This window comes from Anabrus simplex, chromosome 1, assembly GCF_040414725.1.
Source record: "Anabrus simplex isolate iqAnaSimp1 chromosome 1, ASM4041472v1, whole genome shotgun sequence".
Lineage (NCBI taxonomy): Eukaryota > Metazoa > Arthropoda > Insecta > Orthoptera > Tettigoniidae > Anabrus > Anabrus simplex.
In genome coordinates, this window is record NC_090265.1 from 1,687,845,104 (window position 1) to 1,687,866,407 (window position 21,304).

Consider the following 21,304-nt stretch of genomic DNA (forward strand, 5'->3'; position numbering starts at 1 on the left):
CTCGCGGTGGTCCTACATCCTACTGAGTCGATGCCGTGCGCATTGTGTAACCTGCATATCGGTTTGAAATAAACATCAAGTATTCGTCCGTGCCGTCTCCGTTTTTTCCCCAACTTTCATCCCTTTCGAACCACTCCTTCTTGGTGTTGCATTTGCTCTGTCAGTCAGTGTATGTTTTCATCGTTGTCATCTTCAACATATTTGATGACAATGTATAGATGGTCTTTAATTTCAATAAGTTTTGGCTTAGGGTTAATAATATCACCACCGGGCCTGGTAGCCGTGCGCGTAGAGGCGCGCGGCTGTGAGCTTGCATCCGCGAGATAGTAGGTTCGAATCCCACTATCGGCAGCCCTGAAAATGGTTTTCCGTGGTTTCCCCATTTTCACACCAGGAAAATGCTGGGGTTGTACCTTAATTAAGGCCACGGCCGCTTCCTTCCAACTTCTAGGCCTTTCCTATCCCATCGTCGCCATAAGACCTATCTGTGTCGGTGCAACGTAAAGCCCCTAGGAAAAAAAATATCACCTGTTTCCTCCTGCTTATATTCATCAGTTTCAGAGCTTTCTTTATTATTGCATATATGTACCATGTATTATTAAACTGTTTAAGCGAAGTCCAGACTAATGGGGTCTGGATTAATGAGGTTCTACTGTACTTGTGTTTACTAACACTGTGCTGTGTCCTGCAGATTCTGTTTATGGAGGGAGAGTACAATTCGTCTGTGGTGATGAGGCCTGAGACACAGGTAAGTGTAACCTCTCTGTCACTTGCGTACGTACCATTCTCGAATGTCTAATGTCATTAATATGAAAACTACGAACAGTATCTTACAATAGTAAGTAAATTTTCAGGAGAGATGTGTTTTTATTAACTCACAAATGAAACACAGTAATTTTGTATCTAATATCAGTTCAAAGGAAAGGATATACATGAAATAGATAGTGGAAATTTTTCATATATTTGTAATGAAATACTGTCTCTAAATTAACCCTGAAAATAACAAATGTTTACAAAAATCAACAACTGCACACTTCTATTATCAGTTTCTATACTTTTTAATCAAGATTTCCAAGAAAATGCCTACTATCCTTACACATTTAAAGCATATTGTTCAGTGAAAGGAAGAACAATACACCGCCTGACAAAAAAAAAAAAAAAAAGGTTACGCACCCGGAAGGAGTGGTTGAAAGTGAATGAAACTACATATGCTGAAAGACCATATGCCTTTATTGAACTGATTACAATATGGGATGAAAGAGACAAGGCCGTTGGCAATTACAGGTGGAATGTTGGCACCAGGTCAGTAGGGTGTGCACCACCGCTGGCCGCAATCCATGCCCTTATGCGGTTCTGAATGGTGTCAAACAGCCTCTGGATTCTCTCCTGAGGTAAGTTCGTCCACAGTTGTTGCAGCTGTTCCACCAGTTCCTGCAGGTTGGTACTGGGGCAGAGTTCCCTTCCAATGTCATCCCACACGTATACAATGATGGAGAGGTCCGGGTACCTTGCTGGCCACGGGAGGACTTCAGCATGCACTAGGTAGTCCATAGACACACGTGCTATGTGCATTAACTGTTAAGTTTAGCTAAATTTCCACTACATACATACATACATACATACATACATACATACATACATTATCATTATAGACTCTTATGCCTTTCAGCGTTCAGTCTGCAAGCCTCTGTGAATTTACTAAACGTCGCCACAATCCTCGATTTGCAACTAGTGTTGTGGCCTCATTTAGTTCTATACCTCTTATCTTTAAATCGTTAGAAACTGAGTCTAACCATCGCCGTCTTGGTCTACCTCAACTTCTCTTACCCTCCATATCAGAGTCCATTATTCTCCTAGGTAACCTATCCTCCTCCATTCGCCTCACATGACCCCACCACCGAAGCCGGTTTATGCGCACAGCTTCATCCATCGAGTTCATTCCTAAATTAGCCTTTATCTTCTCATTCCGAGTACCTTCCTGTCATTGTTCCCACCTGTTTTTACCAGCAATCATTCTTGCTATTTTCATGTCTGTTACTTCTAACTTATGAATAAGATATCCTGAGTACACCCAGCTTTCGCTCCCATAAAGCAAACTTGATCTGAAAACAGGCCTATGTAAATATAGTTTCGTCTGGGAGCTGACTTCCTTCTTACAGAATACTGTTGATCGCAACTGCGAGCTCACTGCATTAGCTTTACGACACCTTGATTCAATCTCACTTACTATATTACCATCCTGGGAGAACACACAACCTAAATACTTGAAATTATCGACCTGTTCTAGCTTTGTATCACCAATGTACGCCAATTAATCCAGCTGGTGCTAAAACATAAGGGTACACCAGTGTCTCAAAATCGATAATTTTGTAGATGTTACGTTTTGTGAAACCTCCTCTCAATTTATTAAGAAAAACATATTTCATTGAAGTGAGAAACTGATTTTATTAAGGACAGCAAAGCATCCTAGGTGGTCGTGTCGTTTTGTAATAGAGTGCGCCAGGGAAGTTTCTCCGCAGTGGCCCATTTGCTGAAGAGTAGTAGCAGACGAACTCGCGCTTCTAACAAAAATAAACGTAATGTGTGCACGCACCACGCACGAAAAGTTGCCATTGTGACAACGTAGTTCAGTCCGTTTACACATATCGTTGAAGACAAGTAAAACAATGCCTTGTCTGTAAAGAAAGTTTCATTTAAAAGCACGTGCATATATATTTATCAATCTTCGAAACCATTCGTAGTACAGAAACGCCTTCACGTGATCAGTTTGTTTCAGTTATTGAACCACAGATATTTTATACGGGTATAATTGAAGTTAGCTGGAAACAGACTTCGGGGACAGAAGAATACTCTACCACATATACAAGATACAGACAGCATTAATAGTCAATCAAGGAGTGGAAGCAAAATTTGGAATGGGCGAAAGACAATGGTGTGGACTATCGCCATTATTATGTAACATATATATAAGACTAGCTATATTACCCGGCGCTGCACGGGCACTTGATTGATTGTTTACTTTTAGGTATTTTATTACCTGTTATTATGTGTGAAGCAAATTTTTGTAGATTTCGATATTATGATGTTGATTGATACTTCATCCCCTTCCACCGCCGCCCATTGGGGTGCACATACATAAATCCAAAATGTGGGCGAGTTTGGACTTTTTTCACCCCTTCTCACCTCCATGCCGATGGGGCTGAACTTGGACTTAAACGACATGCGGAGTGTCACTGTTCATCTCAGCGACCCCGAAACCTATGGATTCGATAATGTTTTCGATTATTTTTATGTCATCCACTCCCCACCTCCACCCATAGGGGAGGCTTACCTCCACAGTGCTTTTTTAAAGACAGGCATATGTGTAGCAGAATATCTCCTTGGTCTAGGCTACATTTACGCACGTGCCTACTTCGAACCGCTGGCCTGTATTCTACTATAGAATCCTTGAGCTGACGTTGCTATGGTTACGGCTGTCATTTCTTTATCAGATTCCTAGAGCGGGGTAGAGTGATGGCAATATCTCCATAACGGTTGGTTTTAGGCCCTTAAAATATTATTTTCGGGGCCCGTAGGGCTTTGCCAAGTTTTGTTCATCGCGTCGTGAGGCTTAAAATGAGCTTTGTCTCGTCATCGTGCGACAAATTCGATAGTTCGTCTATATTGGCCTGTAATGACTTTTATGGGCACATTTTTGATACCTTGGGTTATATTATTTCAATTTTCTTAGGGATCTCTAATTGCTTTGAAAATAAAATACAGACCATGTTACTCACTGGTAATGTAGCTACGGGGCGAGGTGGCCGAGCGGTTAGGGGCGCGCGGCTGTGAGTTTGCATCCGGGAGATAGTGGGTTCGAATCCCACTGTCGACAGCGCTGAAGATGGTCTTCCGTGGTTTCGCATTCTCACACCAGGCAAATGCTGAGGCTGTACCTTAATTAAGGCCACGGCCGCTTCCTTCCAACCCCTAGGCCTTTCCTGTCCCATCGTCGCCATAAGACCTATCCGTGTCGGTGCGACGTAAAGCCAATAGCAAAAAAAAAAATGGAAATGTAGCTTTTTATAGGTGAAAAAATGTTAAAGACCGGTTCAGTAATATTCGATCCATTACAAACAAACAAATATTTTTCTCTTTAAAATATTAGTACAGGTGGCATAAAGGAATTTTTAGCTACCAACCATCACAGCATACACGTTAATGGAAAACTGTACAGAACCATACGATTTACAGATGATAGAGTACTAATAATAATATTAATAATCGTATGGCCTCAGCTACCGTGTGCAGACATTTCAATTTGACGCCATCTGGCTGTCTGCTCGTCAATTTCGACGTTCCGTTTTACTGTAGGTCCCCACTAGATGGCAGACCGAGTAAACCGAAACTCTCTTGGGCGTCTATGGCTGAGATTTAATTAATTTTGTCGGGTAAACACCAAATGTGTCACCAGAGATCTTTTACATGCCAACATCGTACCGGTACGACATGGAGTGTCGAATGGACTTTTTTCCGCCCTTCAAAAATCCGACTACCTCTGCCGGGTTTGAACCCGCTATCTGGGGTTCGGGAGGCCGACACTCTACCGCTGATCCACAGAGGCAGACGATAGAGTACTGATAACTGAGAATCAGAAAGATATGGAAAAGACGCTAAAAACACATGAACGAACTGCTAAGAGAGAGGTGCGGCATGAGAATAAAGAAAAAGAAAATATGTGCAAGGTATAAAGCAATGTTGATGAATAGAGGAAAACTAGATCAAGTAAAGGAATTCAGCTATCTAGGAAGTTCGATCACATCTGACGGAATATGTACGAGAAAAGTAGATGGGAGTATTGCACAGGCGAAGTTAGCTTTCTTAAAAAAGAAGTCTCTACTAACATCTAAGACCATCGGCATGGTGGTACGAAAACAGTTTTGTATGGAGTGTTGTGAGCTATGGGTCAGAAACATGGACACCACGGAAAGCGGAAGTGCTGAAACTCAAGGCCTTTGAGATGTGGTGCTGGCGTCGACTCTTAAGAATACCTTGGACTGATAGAGTCACAGACGAGAATGTGCTCAAACGATTAAATGAGACACGTACCTTGGTTGAAATCTTAAACAGGAAAATAAATAGTTTCGTTTGCCACTTGCTTCGTCATTCTGACTGGTTCACCACCCTGTTTGAAGGAAAACTGGAAGGTGGAAGGAGCAAAGGAAGACCTAGAGTGCAATTTATAGACAACATTAAAGGCAAGCACACCTATTGCCACTTCAAGCTGTTGGCCAAAGAATGGAAAATCTTGGAAGACATGGATGTCACTCACCAACCCTTGTGTTGAGAAGAAGAAGAAGAAGAAGAAGAAGAAGAAGAAGAAGAAGAAGAAGAAGAAGAAGAAGAAGAATCTTAATTGGAGTTCAGAAGGCTAGCATACAGTGAGCCATCTAGTGAAGAGCGAAAGTACTACTTAATATAGACCAAAGACATGGATGTCACTCACCAACCTTTGTGTTAAGGAGAAGAAGAAGAATTTTAATCTTGTTAAATTCGAAACTTCATTATTAGAGAAGTCTTGCTCGTGAACAGACGAGATTTTTTTTTCTGAAGACGTGCAGCAAAATTTTTGTCTGCGAAACGTAAAGAATGTCACCTTCTTTTCTGATACTGCAGAAGACGAAAAGTGTATTACCATGTCTAGAAGACTTACGGCCAACAAACCAGCGAACGTTGCAGCAATGCCAAGTTGTTAGTTGTAAACAGTCAAAGGAATGTCAATGAAGTCTCCGGCTCACGTGCCTGCAGTTCTCCGGTCAACTAATGAACCGGTTCGCCCAGTGTTACCGACATGTCTAGGCCAAGGGCACACGTGGCCCGGATCTGTTCGCAGTTTCCAACGTCCCTTTATAGCTTTGAAGAAACTCCGGAGTGCGGGAATTTCGCCTTCAAAATGAGTCCCTTAAAGTACACGAGTTTCTACGGATGCCCAATGTTGCCAGTTAACTCTGTGTCCTTGTACACCTGAAAATTCTACAACTGGATTTTTTTTTTTTTTTTTTGCTAGTTGTTTTACGTCGCACCGACACAGATAGGTCTTACGGCGACGATGGGACAGGAAAGGGCTATGAGTGGGAAGGGAGCGGCCGTGGCCTTAATTAAGGTACAGCCCCAGCATTTGCCTGGTGTGAACATGGGAAACCACGGAAAACCATTTTCAGGGCTGCCGACAGTGGGTTTCGAACCTACTATCTCCCGAATACTGGATACTGGCCGCACTTAAGCGACTGCAGCTATCGAGCTCGGTACTGGAACATTTAAATGAGTGGAGCCTTTTTCGCATCAAGTTCACTGAACCAGGGTTAAGTGATTTTTGTGGTTCCAGTAAGATTTACGACTTACTTTTACTTGAAGCTATTTTTGAAGGAAATAATTTTCTCTACCTCGGAGGTAAAGATCATTATGTCACAAGAGTTTTAGAGTACAGCGAATTTTGACATAAATATGTCTTATGGCTGGGGGTGATTCGAATATTTGTGCAACGTGATGCGACAAAATGTGTGACGCAAGTGTAACCATAGCAACCGTGCAGGCTGTGATGTAAGGTATGGATGAATGGTCAGACAATGTTACCTAGCAACCGTGCAGGCTGTGATGTAAGGTATGGATGAATGGTCAGACAATGTTACCTAGCAACCGTGCAGGCTGTGATAAGGTATGGATGGATGGTCAATGTTACGTAGCAACCGTGCAGGCTGTGATGTAAGGTATGGATGGATGGATGGTGAGACAATGTTACCTAGCAACCGTGCAGGCTGTGATGTAAGGTATGGATGGATGGTCAATGTTACCTAGCAACCGTGCAGGCTGTGATGTAAGGTATGGATGGATGGTCAGACAATGTTACCTAGCAACCGTGCAGGCTATGATGTAAGGTATGGATGGTCAGACAATGTTACCTAGCAACCGTGCAGGCTGTGATGTAAGGTATGGACGGATGGTCAGACAATGTTACCTAGTAACCGTGCAGGATGGCTTTTCACTGGTGGCCGTTGATGGATGGCCATGACCGGGAGACATGTTTATGATCATTTGATTTTCTTAAAGGGAAAAGTGGTTTCTTTTTAATATTAAAAATTTACCATCTATTGATTTATCAATAAAAATAAAACCTTTTTTCTATGTTTGTTTCACTTGCATGTTTTAATGAAACATTTCGTCAATATCTTTACATGATAATACAAACGACTTTCTGTATTTGTTTGGGAAATACACTGGACTTGGTGCCTTAATGAAACCACATATCTCAAATTGCTTTTAAAAATTACTATCAGACTAGTGTTTCTCAAATTTAGAATTATTATAGTGTCTATTGACTGTAGCGGAATGTAATGAAATTCTAGCGGCTCCGTAGCGCTTCTTCGACTTTTAAAGTTGGGGACACCAATTATATTGATATTTTAATGGCAACAGCTGTCTGAGTTATAACAACACAGAGACAGATATAATAGCACTGTATGTTGAGCTGTAAGGAAGTAGCTCGTATATCTAGTCACCAAAACAAGAAAGTAATGGTTCACTTGAAACACTGACAGTCTAGATTACGATCTACAGCTAGTGGTACTGAAATATAATTCCATAAGCAAAATAAAAGCGGGGGTGTTCGGAAATGATACTTTGTAAAATATTCGGAGACAGCTCATTTTCCAGATCATAATTCCAGGGCTCTGCTAAATATACTAATATTTTCCCCTAAGTATCATAAATATCGTACATATAAACTTTGTTTGGCTGTTGGCTTTACGTCGCACCGACTCAGATAAGTCTTATGGCGACGAAGGGACAGGAAAGGGCTAGGAATGGGAAGGAAGCATCCGTGGCCTTAATTACGGTGCATCCCCAGCATTTGGTGTGAAAATATGAGAAGTTCCCAACTCTCTGACTATCTTTTTAAACATATAAATCTGAATTTAAATTGAAAAATATGAAAATTAACATTCATTAAATAAAATACACATTCGTCGGACCTTGTACTCACACTTACTTCTTACCTGCTTACTTACACATACGTTATTTGATGGGCGCCAGCTACCACTCACAAGGGAACATCCACAATGGTGAAGTCGCCGATCGCGATGAAACTTAGCAAACACATTGAGGTACATGTAAAAACAATGCCAGCATCAATTTTAGGCGCCAACATTCATTAGCGCGTTAACTAAGGGGCCTAAAAGTTGCGACATTTTAAGTTCCGCGCGAACAGCGATGAATTCCTCCTGACCAATGCTTAGCTGGAACATTGCTTTGTGCCACACCTCTGCTCCTCCTCCCCTCCGCCCCGCCTGGTTCAGCACCACTCGTTTCCCTCTCCCCGCGCTGCTGTCTGCTTAGCTGTCGAACAGAACCTGTACTACACTGCGTACGCTATCAGCCTTCCTCATAGCTCTCCCTTGGAATTTTCACATTGTATAGGCAGTTTACATTGTTGTACCAGTTCGTACAATAGCCATGTACACTTTTACGTATGTAACTGCCATTGTACTCAGAAGACTGTAGCGTGATACTTTAATATGGCTACTTGTTGAATACATAGACCTCTGTCAGCTATAGCACAAAAGTACGAGTAAGTAGGACTACAGCTCTGCCTGTGATTACGGTATATCTACTGCATATATAAATGCACATCTTTATTTCTTTTTAAAGACTTTGCTTATTACGTCAATCATTCCATGTCATACTCATATCAAAGTTGTCTATGCATTTAATTGATTTATGTTCGACAACCATGGCTGCAATTGAAATGTGTTGTGCCTTTCACTGCAAAACATAAATACGTCGTTCAATACAAGCACAAATAAAAACATTCATCTAGATTCCTTATACCAGAGTACGTAATACGGGAAATACCAGCAGTTTCTAACTCGGAATTTATAATTGCTGTTGTTCGCGATTTCGTTTCGTTATGACACAACTGATAGTGTACACAAAATGGGGGTAGGGGAGTGGACATGAACAGAAGGTCTGGACCTGTAACCATATTTTGATATCCCGAGGTACAACATCTCATTACATTCATTGAGATCCTCTACCCGGGCACGTAATTTCTTTAAATAAAAGGATATTTAACGTTGTTTCAAGGTGGGTGATTTATTTTAATAAATTTCATATGTATGTCCACTCTAAATGACACTATCGACAGCTTCAAGGTGTTTCAGACGTAAGTAATAATTTAAGCCTAGGTCGGACGCGATACCTTATACCACGTTTGTCCGCGCCCGATGGTGCTTAACTCGAGGTTGTACCCACGAACTGACAACCCACCGGAATTAGCAGGAATGAAAATATAACATTTGCATAAAATATGAGTAAATACGTTTAGGTTATTTATTATCATTATGTGTGAAACGGAACGTGATTTAAAGGATTTCAATAATTATAGTACGTAAAGAAGCAAAATATAGCGCCGGTCTCGTTCCACAGCCAAGCAGCCGGCAAGCGCGAGGAGAAGGGAGGGGAACGTGCCGGGGAGAACCACTTGGAGAGTAAAAGGTGGTGCAGAGGGTGTGTCTCCAGACGGGAAGTGTGTGTGCCGGCTTAGCATTGGCCAGCAGGTATTCATCGCTGATCGCGCGGAACTTGAAATTTCGCAACTTTTAGGCCCCTTAGTTAACGCGCTAATGAATGTTGGCGCCTAAAATTGATGCTGGCATTGTTTTTACATGTACCTCAATGTGTTTGCTAAGTTTCATCGCGATCGGCGACTTCACCATTGTGGATGTTCCCTTGTCAGTGCAGCAATAATAGAATGCGAATCTTGACTATCTCTAGGGTGTGGGGTAATAAGCTTACTCTTGACAACATACCATATAAGTTCTGGGAAAAGGAGATTGGCGTTCGGTTTCCCCATTAAATTTGAGGTTAAGTAATTTTACTGAAGAAATGAAACGCTGAATTAATTTGATAGAACAAAATATGTTATTGAAATAATATATAAAAATAGTGAGAACTGCTGCGATTAAAACAGATGAGAATATGAAATTATGACATTGCAACTAAAAGAAACTAGGCATGAATTTGGATTCTTCTTGACCGGACATTTAACATTTTTATACGGAATATATCCCTCACTGTTTCACTTGGCTGTACCTTCAACACTTTGAGTGTAATTACGACGTATTCCTTAGATTTGGTGTTTACTGTAGATGTGTCACGCCTAAGTTGGTGATGTATCCTTGTGACTGCTTCTTCTCCATATCATATGACTTCTTTGTAAGTCTGTATGGTATAACTTCTTTGCAAGTGTGTCGTTATATGACTCCATCAGTTCACCATCCACTTATTCTCTCTTCATCTTCCGTTTAACTATTGACTCCCGTTGACTGACTGAGGCCACTCCATCTTCGTTCACTTAATGGCCAACTGTGCCTCTCCTTCCAGTAGAATAATGACTGACGCTACAATATGCAGCCACCTTATGTAGGCGTTAGGTTGACGCACCTACTAATCTCCAGAAATAACTATCATATACTCCCACCTCACGACAAGAGTTACCTACAATGGCGAAATAGCCTGGAGCGGCCTGGGTTTCTCAAAGAAGTGAGCGCACCGTCAAACGAGCACGATGACGTAGCCATGACGTGGCAATGACTTGACAGAAATGCCAGCAGTATTGCACAATGTAACAATGTCACATTCACATCTGATATACAGCAACTCTTACTGTACATGTCTTTAGTGTTAATCTACACACGTGTACATATGAATACATTTACCTACAATCACACAAGCGACAAGCATTGCAGAATGGAACTGAATAATAATTATAATTCAATAATAGTCATAATATCACAGATATAATAATAATAATACTGACATAATAATACTGAGATAATAATAATAATAATACAGATATCACCTTGTAACGGGATTTGAACCGTTACAAATGGGAAACCACGGAAAACCATCTTCAGGGCTGCCGACTTTGGGATTCTAACCTACTATCTCCCGAATACTGGATACTGGCCGCACTTAAGCGACTGCAGCTATCGAGCTCGGTTACATATGAACTTTCGGACGCAGTCACTTTTTTCGCAATGAGTCTAAGTGGAGGAATGTCATGCATACGCGTGTCTATAGCTATCGCAGGGCACCGATCTGTCTTGAACAAAGCCTTTATTGGAATAATAATCTGAGTACTATATGGGTCCTACTACTACTACACAATTGGAGTGTTTTCACTCCTCCCCTGAAGGGGGGAGGTGGGCCTCCTACATGGTGACGCCGTCTCTCAGGCCAGGAGATTTGTATCGGAGAAGGAGATGTGCGGAGAAAGTGAGAGGATTTACGACCGTGGCCTTTACTAGAAACTGTTCTGGCATTCGCCTTACTGCAGGAGAATGGATAACCACGGGAAACCATTCTCAGGACAGCTGACGGTTGGGACAGGCCCTTCTCCATCTCCCGAATACAGAGACGTAGAGCCACGGCAAAGCTGCGGGCACCCCTCCCAGCCGTGGCCACTTGTAGGCCTAAGCCTACTCTGCAACTGCTCACCTTGGCTCCTATAAATATTCAGTGAGTCCACTACCATGCCTTGCATTTCGCTAATGAGCGTGTTAGCGGTCATTTCAATTCCTGTTGCCATAACGGCCTCGTTTCCATGAATGTGCTGAAGCTAAATACGAAACTGAACGAATTACTTCTTAACAGTACAACGTTTGTCCAAACCATTCGGAAATACACGAGTGTGATGCCATTCGCTTCCTTCCCGGCGAGAGAAAAGGCTATCTATGGTATAGGTCTCTACTGCTTTAAAATTCAGGACAGATTCACAGGTATATTTCTTATTTGTCACCACTTTCTGGCAATAAACCTTCCCACAATCAACGGCACTTTATACTTACCGATATACATATTGGCTGTAATGAAAACAAACAATCGTTAGTAATTAATCCTATAGTCGTAACATTATAAGATACGTTCTGACGGTTCCGTTTACTTCATGCTTCGGTGGGGAGAAGGGTGTAGGGGGTATGGTTGCCATGGAGATAAGCCTGCTGGCCGGTTGGTGTTGCTTGCAGTTGCCAAATGTCTCACTTCTGAGTCACGCACAACAGAACACAGCGGTCTGAACGAACGAAGAAGTGAGCCGGAAGTAACGGGAAGTAGAATAGACTGCAGGAATGTGGCAACGCCGTGCAATGCTCTTCCCTCCAGCCCTGTCTGTCAAAACGCTTATTTTAATACTACGGGTTTAGCAAATATCAGGGCCAAAATGGTGAGACGGCAAATACAAAAAACATCGTACATAAAAGCTTCAGCGCGCCGGGGAGCCTATAAATGGTCTGCATTTAGGAGAGCACTAAGATGGCAGCAGCCAAATTGGATCAGGGCCAAAATGGTGAGACGGCAAATACAAAAAACATCGTACAGAAATGCTCCAGCGCGCCGGGGAGCCTATTTATGGTCTGCTGTTAGGAGAGAGCACTAAGATGGCAGCAGCCAAATTGGATCATCAGTATGGCCTTTGATGGCAAAAGCAAAGCCTATGTGAAGGGCAGTGAATAACTCAGTGCGCGTGAATTTAGGCAAAATATTGTTGACAGTGGGTCAGAATACTGGTGATAATGTTCGCTACTGAAGGGAGAACATTTTTGGTGAAACATGTCTTTTTTACGAAGGTGATTAGTTTTCGGAAAATGTGAAACGAAAATATTGAACATGTTATTTTTCAATTCTAGGTTCGGTAAGGAAAACGGAATACCTTAGACCTACCTGAATTGATATGTAATTTTTTTATGACCAGTTCATTTCACTACGAACCAAGAAATGACAGGCCTACGGTTGATGTATCCACAATGACGCACACAAAATGCTGCCAACTTGTTTACACGGATTTATTTACAATTATTTACAAATTAAATGCACATAACCTAAATCACTGCCGTCAGAAGCAAAACACTTCACTCCGAGAACACCAACAAAGCCGCCATCTTAACCATTGCCTATCACAGCACATGGAAATTGTAACCTAAAAACACAGTTGAAAAAGTTGACTACCGACTGCCTACATCGGCATGTCAGCAACACGTGTTCACCAGTGAAACTCCTGCTAAACAATAACTCGTGTCTACCATCAAGATCGCCTTCTTATTTATGTGCCTGGCCAGGCTTCTAGAAAGATACGTTACAAAAAATACCTTCTCGTAAATTTTGGAGTGCTTAACAACGTAGATATGTTGTACAGAATATTCTCCGTTGTTTTCGTCTACCCAGTGCCACTCTGGATGTTACAGTGTGTTTCGCAATTTAGTAGTGGATTACGCATCATTAATACAGGTAATAATCAATTATATACAGGTTCTTACATTAACTAAACTCATATAAATATATATGCAGCAAATTTTTCATGACATTGAACCCATGACCTTTGTGCCCTAAGAATTTTAAGTATGAAAGTTACTACATTAGGCCCCATGTCAATTGTGATGAGGAGATTGAACATTTCTTGATTCACGGAAGTGACACGCGGCAAGGAGGTGGCTACCTTCATTGCCACCCGATGATACGTGACGTCATCCACATGTGTCGAATGTGGAAGGATACAGAAGAACGTTTATGTTGAATAAATATATTTAAATGAAAGAATTAGTAGTGAACGCAGTATAATGACGGTCCTGTATTTATCTATAAGACAATTGGTCTTTAGTAAGACGGATTTGAGACTGCTAAGCCATATCTGTGGATTATTTCAGAAGGAGGCGCGTGTCTAGTTTACCCACGTTAAGTCGACCGAAAATAGTGCCTATCGAATGAGGTCATTTAACCGGTTAATTTAATAAGAATAAATTTTAAATGTTCATAAACACTACCGCTAACGAGGTAACAAGTATGTGGTTACATCAAAAACTCTTTTAAATACAGTTCATTTCAGTCGGAAAAGTTACGCAAATTTTCTTGGCGGCAAAGGGAAAATGCCTGGAGAGAGGGGGTACTGTCTATAAATAAGAAGGGACTACATGTTGAAACCCCTGCATTTGTATCGTTGAGGCTGGAGACAGAGGGTTGAACTGTTCTGTAAATCGATCGACAAGGAGTAGACTAAGTCCAACCAACAGATTTTAGCCGATGTGGCTGGGGTCTCGACTCCATGTGGAGATAGTTTTTTGAGCAGAAGTAATTGTATAAAAAGGACAGTCAAGATACCGAAGAAGTATTTATAAATTTTTATGTGGTAAAGAAAGTAATTCGTGTGCGGGTAATAAATACAATCAGTCGAGTGCGATCAACAAAAACGACAAGTGAAAGGCATTTTCTTTTTTTAATGCTTTATTTCCAGGAAACAGGAAGAAAAATGCTATGTACAGCGAGAAATGTAAAAATGGCTAAATAAATGACAGAGGGTTGCAGGTGAGCCCAAAAATGGAAACTGACGTAACCTAAGGTAAGTGACATGCCATCTTACCGCCTACTATATCTTGTTTTAAGATGTCAAAGTTATATGTATTTGAAATGGGTATTTATGACGCAGTTGGTCACCCATATAATTTGGCGAATGTCAGAATTTGACGAAAGGTCATTTGTTTAATTTCTGCTTGGACAAAATTTTAAAGTATTGCGAACGCCGTGTAATGTTGTAAAAAGTTATTAATGAGGGTTTTGAAGTGATATCACGTACAAAGTTAATCGTCATTTACGTGTATTATTGCCTATATTTTGTGATGTCAAATTGAGATGTTTATTCGACGTAAAATTTTCTGTTGGAAATTTGATAGAATTGGTGCAAAAGGGATCCGTGGTTAACCATTTTAAATCGGATGGAAGCGCTGTATGTAGTGTTGAGTAATGTAGATCGGTGAATTTTGTCACGAAGTGTAACGTATGCTATGTCAGTTTAAACCGTGTCTGAGTGACAATAATTACAGTAAAATTTGTCAGTCATTTCTGTAAAATCCAGTTTTAAAATACGAGATCATTTTATGCGAAGTTGTTCATTATTAAAGTATTGTGCGTTATTAGGCGTCGTGGATTCTAGTAAGAATTTCTATTCCAGTCTCTTGTCAGTGAGAGTCGTCGAGTTTGAGACCAGAGGTATGAGTTGAGATAGAATTTGCGAATCAGGTGATTGGAAGCCTGTAGATGATGCCGGGACTTTGGTGTGAGCCCGAGGAAGATTTTATATGTTTGGGATGTAAAGTAGAGTGCGAGAATCCACGCCGGTATTAATTTGTGACGTGTACAATTATTGAGGGACATTTAAAACTAAGTCTGTGTCCATATTTGTTTGGTCAGAATATCATATTTTGTTCTATTTTGCGAAGTCAAAGGGGTTCATTCTTAGAGGCATTCATGTATGACGATAGACATGTGTTTCATGTCTATACTGACAGACAGAGCGAGGGTCGTGTGTGTTTCAATGCCGCCAGCTGATCGAAAGGGGACAGTTTAGTATAACGGACGTTGTGTAGAGTGTTACATATTGAAACGAGACTGCATTCTGGGCAACGGAGATCATTAACTGCGGGAACTAGTTGAAAATATCATCCGGAAATAATGTGTAGGTTATTCGATGCTGTGAATTTGTTTAATTGAGATCGTAATGTATATCTGAAACCCTAAAGTTAGAGTATAATGGGCGAGGTTAGCCAATTTCAGGGTTGTCCAAGATATAGAGTGGTGGTAGTGATGATTGTTTTGTTTGTGAGGGATTCACAAAACTTTATGAAATGTTATGACAAGATATGACATCGTAATCGGCTTACATTATACGGCGAGTTACTGTACTTTTGGTTTGTACTTGTTTATTAGGGTTATCCAAGTATTAATAATGGTTAGGATTAGATTAGATTGAAGGGTGATTTCACGAAACAAGATATAATACTGGAAATAAATGATGTAAATTTTTCCAGCTGCACAACAACAATAGATGATAAACATTAAACATGAACTGAATATAACTGCGTCAGGATTTGAGTAGGGAGTTGTGAAAGAAACCATTCGTCCCTGGAGACAGAATTTGTTGTTCATTAAAATTTCATTAAATCGTTTTTAATTGATTTAATTATTAAATTCAGTGGAACCGTATTTGTGAAATAACTTTAAAGCAAGAGAATAACTTGGTAATGCATTCTGGAAATCTTAGTTTATTTTCTGGGAATATTTAAATGTTAACGTAACGATTAAGGGGACATATCCGAAGGTAATGGATTTTACTGCCACGAAGTATTGTGAGCGTTGTTGTTGTTGTTGTTGCCTTATTTGACTTTATTGATTGAGCAGTAAATGTGCTGGGGTTAGTAAAGTGGAAACTTTTGTCATCAACCGATGTAATTTAATTGCCTTCAGCTAAAGAACTTGGATGGTCATGGGGTCATCAATCTCAGTGACTTAGATTAGGGCCATATGCCATTGTAGCATCATTTTCCTTGCGGTCATCATCCACAATGATTTTAAAATAACTTTGAAGTTTAGAGCTCGGTCCATGACATAGTCGCAGGTCACATCGATTCAATTAAGGGTCCATGCCGTATAACCACTGTGTGGCACACACCGATTGGACTGCCTTAATTATACCCAGAGTCTAGAGTTCGTGTTACGAGGGCTGGACCATAAAGAATCGTTATAATGGTACATGTAGTCTCACATTGAAGCCGAATTTAAGGATTTCCAGATTTTTTCTTTCTTTATTTAATAATCGAGACAATGGTTTCTAGTAAGGATGCCCATCAGGCAGTTAAGTCAAAGGCTCAAACCAGCGTTCGGCCCCTCTCTTTAAAATGATTGTGGTGTTAAGTGGACAAGATAGAGTCCGAATTATACATGGATATCAAATTATTAGTTTCTTCAGTAAATTTTTCCAAAATAAAATGCAAATATTTTATGAGTAGACCTTTCATTTGAGTAGATAGATTAAAATTACTGAACCCTACCTTTTACCTCAGCAAGTGACGAAGAACCCGAAAGGAATGTTGGACCAAAGGGTTCAATATAACCTCACAAACACTGCGTAAATATTAATAATAATACTAAATGTATGTAAACACTTCATAGCCATACATTACAAATAATAATAATAATGATAATAATAATAATAATAATAATAATAATAATAATAATAATAATAATAATAATAATAATAATAATAATAATAATAATAATAATATTTGTACCGGGCGGTACACCCCTACGCCGCAATTTTAAATCTTGCACCAATAAATCCTCCTCTACTGGAGAAAATCTGAACCTTAAAAACTGGACCAATTTATAAGTTTCTCAGAAGATGTCACTACAGTAAAATTTTATGATTACCAAGTTATCAATACTGTGTAGATTTCAACGTGTTTTGTTTTCTATTGATCAAGAAGTGTGGACTTTCTCTTATAGATGTCCCTACTAAAAAACTATGGTCATGCACCCTGGTGCGAAGTGAAGGAACTTTATTTGAAGAAATTTTGTATTCATAAGTTTTTCTCTTTACTAAATTTTGTCCTTTCATTTGTGGGTTGGCAGTATTAATATTTTCTTTCCGCCGGTTTTGATTTTAACCAATCAAGAATTTCTGTATTTAATTTTTGACCAATCATGTGTTTCTTCTTCGATTTTGTGTGTACCGTTTGATATCAACCAATAAAGAAAGAGGGTGTGGCGTGTTTATTCATGAAAGATCTTGAATCTTACCCGAGGGTTTAAAAACTGCTGATTTTCACAGCTCTTCGCCACTTCTTCTACATCTAGCTTTGTGTATGGACGTGTAGCAGGGGGCGGGTAGCGCCTCTTCCTTTGGGCAGCAGCTCTTCAACAAGGTAATGGCCGTTTAACATCTTTATTTCTTGCTAGCTCAGCAGTTTAACACACGGGGCAGGTCCGAAACCTTTAATATGTAACCTATGTCTTGAAACATGTAAATTCCTTTCAGTCTTTGTATTAACTTCATATATCTTTAACTGTAATTCGTGGATAGAGAGTGCTTTACCCTCTCGAGCTCCCCTTCATTTTGATTTGAGGTGACTACGTTTTCGTAACCGATTTTCTACTCTTCCTTAATGTGTTAAAACTTTTCTTATACGAGTCACCTCTCTAGTGTGGGAATAGCCCCTGTTTATTCGGTCTAGTGCCTCTTAGGTTTTAACAAGCTTTCATATAGGAGTGCAAGTTCTCGCCTCCATTCATTTTGCATTTTGGACCCGTATACTTAATCTTTTCTTGTCTGATAAGGCCCAGTAGGTTGGGTACAAGATACCCCTGTTTCATTATGAGTTGTACCTTGATGGCAATTAATTGTAAAGTATGGTATTGCCTTCAATAGGCTTGAAAAATTGAGAGCGGGTCAGCTCTTTCTGATGTGGTAAATGTGCCTCTAGGAGGCCCGATATGGTTTTTGGAGCTATCGCTCCTTGAATGAAGTGGTTTTCTGCCCTTTGATCTAGTATGTTCCTTGGCAAAGTTGGGCTAGTAGCTCAAAGATTGTGAAATTGCGGCTCGAAGACCAGAACTTGTTAAGACCCCGAAACTGGTGCTTTCGTTTGTAAAATTATGCCTTGTACCTGATTACTGGAGAGTTGTTGTCTTGTTGTACTTGTTAAGTTTTCTAATTCTATAAAAAATAATTGTTAAATCTTGCTATGTCCGAAAATATAACCTTTATTGAAATTTTAATTCATCTTTCGGCCTCGTAGTTAGACCCATTCCAGCCCGCACCTTCTTTCACCTCTGCCTTCCACGGGTAACTCCGTAACAATAATAATAATAACAATAATAATAATAATAATAATAATAATAATAATAATAATAATAATAATAATAATAATAATAATTCGAGCTCGATACTTGCATTATTTACCCATGGATGAGATACTATTGTTTTCAAGTTATATCAGTTTATCACACTTCCGTCACGGTTTTAACTGACAAAAATTTTGATCATATTGATCATATTTGTAGGTATTTATAATATAACGAACGTATTGCTCATTTTACATACCTAACCGAAATATATAGCCATACAATAAATAAATAAATAAATAAATAAATAAATAAATAAATAAATAAATAAATAAATAAATAAATAAATAAATAAATAAATAAATAAATAAATAAATAAATAAATATTATAATTGTTATTATTATTATTATTACAATCTGATTTACGTCGCACCAACACAGATAGGTCCTATGGAGACGACGGGACAGGAAAGGACTATGAGTGGAAAGGAAGCGACCATGGCCTTAATTAAGGTACAGCCCCAAAATTTTCTCGTGTAAAGATCCGAAACCACGGAAAATCATCTTCAGGGCTGCCGACAATGGGGTTCGAAGTCACTGTCTCGCGAATGCAAGGTGATAGGTGACCCAAACCGCACATTATATCCTAGCAAGTACCCGGGGTACGGATAGTGGAAGCTTTTACCTTCCTCCGCTCCAAGGGCCTTCATGGCCTGTACGGAGATGACTTTGTTTATTATGTATATAGGAGAGAGTATGAAGGACTCGAACCTTCGAGGAATGGAGCGAAAGAGGAGGACAAGGGTTGACCAAGTGAACTCATTTAAGAAAGGGGAATCTGCCATCTGCCGTAATTGCATATGAGTGGTGACTGTTTGATTGAAGTCAGATAGGATAGATGAAATCGAGGAAACTTTTATAGGTAACTGGAAGCATTGAAATATTAAGGTGTAGTGACTTGGGGGGGGGGGGGGGTCGTGATCGCTGCACCTACTGTCTGTCTACAGGATGTTCGTCTAAATTTTCAGCTCACACGTAGAAGAAGAAATTGTTATGTGGACTTGGGTCCGGAAACGCTTTATTTATGTTTGAACTGATTTTCTTCAAGCCGCTTCCTCTTCTGCTACCACGTTTTCCAAGGTCGCGGGTGCGAAATGAGTAGCACATGTGGATTTGGCCCTGTTTTACGGCCGGATGCCCATCCTGACGCAACCTTATGTGGAGGGATGTAATCACTATTGCATGTTTCTGTGGTGGTTGGCAGTGTCGTGTGTTGTCTGAATATAAAGAGGAGAGTGTTGGTTCGAATACAAATATCCAATCCCCTAGCCATAAGAATTAATTAGATGCGATTAAAATCCCAGATCCAGCCTAGAATCGAACGCGGGACCCTCTGAACCGAAGGCCTCAACTCTAAGGATTCAGCCAATGAGTCGGATATTTTCTACCACTCTACATAGTACACTATTAATGGGAAACACATACTGCAGGAACCATATGAAATGTTCAAAATGTCCTCCGTTGGCGTTGACACGTATTGTGTATACATCAGGGATACATCAGCGCACCAGGAATTCAATGCGACGGCGGGTTGTAGTCAACAGACCTGTGCAGACCTCGTTATTATTCACGTTTCACTTGCTTATAGTGTTATCTCTCTATGATAATATTGTATTTCTTAGCCCCAGCAATGATTTGACACTCGACTTTGACAACCGAGGCTAAGTCCAATGCTACGGAAATTAGTTTGTGTGCTTACCTTCAGAGTAACTTAGACCTACCCACGAGTAGGAGTTGACTCCGGTAGCCCGCTCAATGACCTCCTCATTAATTTTAAGAAAGGCGAGGGAAAGGGGCCCATCTCAGCTAAGATTTAAAATGCATAAAATCACTAAGTAAAGCAGGTATAGTATTTTCTTTTACCGCAGAGTGAGGCTCATCTAATCCCACATCACACAAGAAATCTTGGTGGCAGTACTTATAACGATTAGTCAGAATGTAAATTAACATCTCCCCTTGAACATGTTGATTGGGGAAATATCCCAGAACTTTATGTGTCTCTATAGGCATGCTTAAAAAAGAAAGTAAACCAAAGTCATCTCGGAACAGGCTATGAAGATCTTCGGAGGGGTGGACGGTAAAGTCTTCCACTGGCCGTAACTTCAGAGCGTAATGAGGTAGAGTGGTTGGCTCTACGCCCCGCCGCCTTTGCTCCCAGGAATTAGCCTGGTGCTCATTTTTGGTAAAGGCTGAGTGAACCACAGGACCATGTGCACCTCGAGAAGTGGAAATCTCGTTTCTTAATTTTTTCGACTTCCTGGTGGGGAATCGAACCCACGTTTATCCGGGCGAACCGAGCACGCCTTTACCGCCTCGGCCAGGCTGCTCCTACGTGCGGGTAAGAACTAGAATATATAGAGAGAATGGAAGTAGTTCTGACCTAAATCATTCAAAACCGGCACATATGATTTTCTTTTTTGTTCTTTTCCTACAATTTGCTTCATGTCGCACCAACACAGATAGATCTTACGGCGACGATGAGATATGAAAGGGCTAGGAGTGGGAAGGAAGCGACCGTGGACTTAATTAAGGTACAGACCCAGTG